Source organism: Phaethon lepturus, unplaced genomic scaffold (genome assembly GCF_000687285.1).
Source record: "Phaethon lepturus isolate BGI_N335 unplaced genomic scaffold, ASM68728v1 scaffold38855, whole genome shotgun sequence".
Lineage (NCBI taxonomy): Eukaryota > Metazoa > Chordata > Aves > Phaethontiformes > Phaethontidae > Phaethon > Phaethon lepturus.
Window position 1 is genome coordinate 20,092 of NW_010539164.1, and position 323 is coordinate 20,414.

A 323-nucleotide genomic window follows, 5' to 3' on the forward strand; every position below is an offset into this window, starting at 1 on the left:
CCCTTCCCCCCAGGTGGGCACAGGCGCTTCCGGCCCCGCGGCTCGCCGGGTGGCCGCAGGCTGGGTGCAGCATCTGCCTCTGGGAAATTAAAGCCCAGTAACTCAACCGCGCCTTCGGCAGAGCCTGGAGGGGCATTAACCGGCGCGGAGGCAAACCGCCCGCCCGCAGCTCCCTCCTCAGGCCCACGTAGCGTAGGTGGGTGACAAAATCACTTTTGCTTCCACTAGAGAATGAATGGGACTGTAAAAACTCTGCTCTCCTAATCTTGCGCGTTCCTGCAGCCCTGGTGGAGGCTATAACGCACAGGACGACGGTGGCCCCC

The 323-nt window shown here is 63.2% G+C and overlaps 1 protein-coding gene across 1 annotated transcript in view; it reads right to left on the reverse strand.

Annotated features, from left to right (window-relative positions):
- The window catches only part of TOX2 (TOX high mobility group box family member 2), a gene marked incomplete at its 5' end in the record, with an annotated part of 25,256 nt that overhangs the window by 8,983 nt on the left and 15,950 nt on the right, over positions 1–323 (reverse strand). The window lies entirely within an intron of this gene.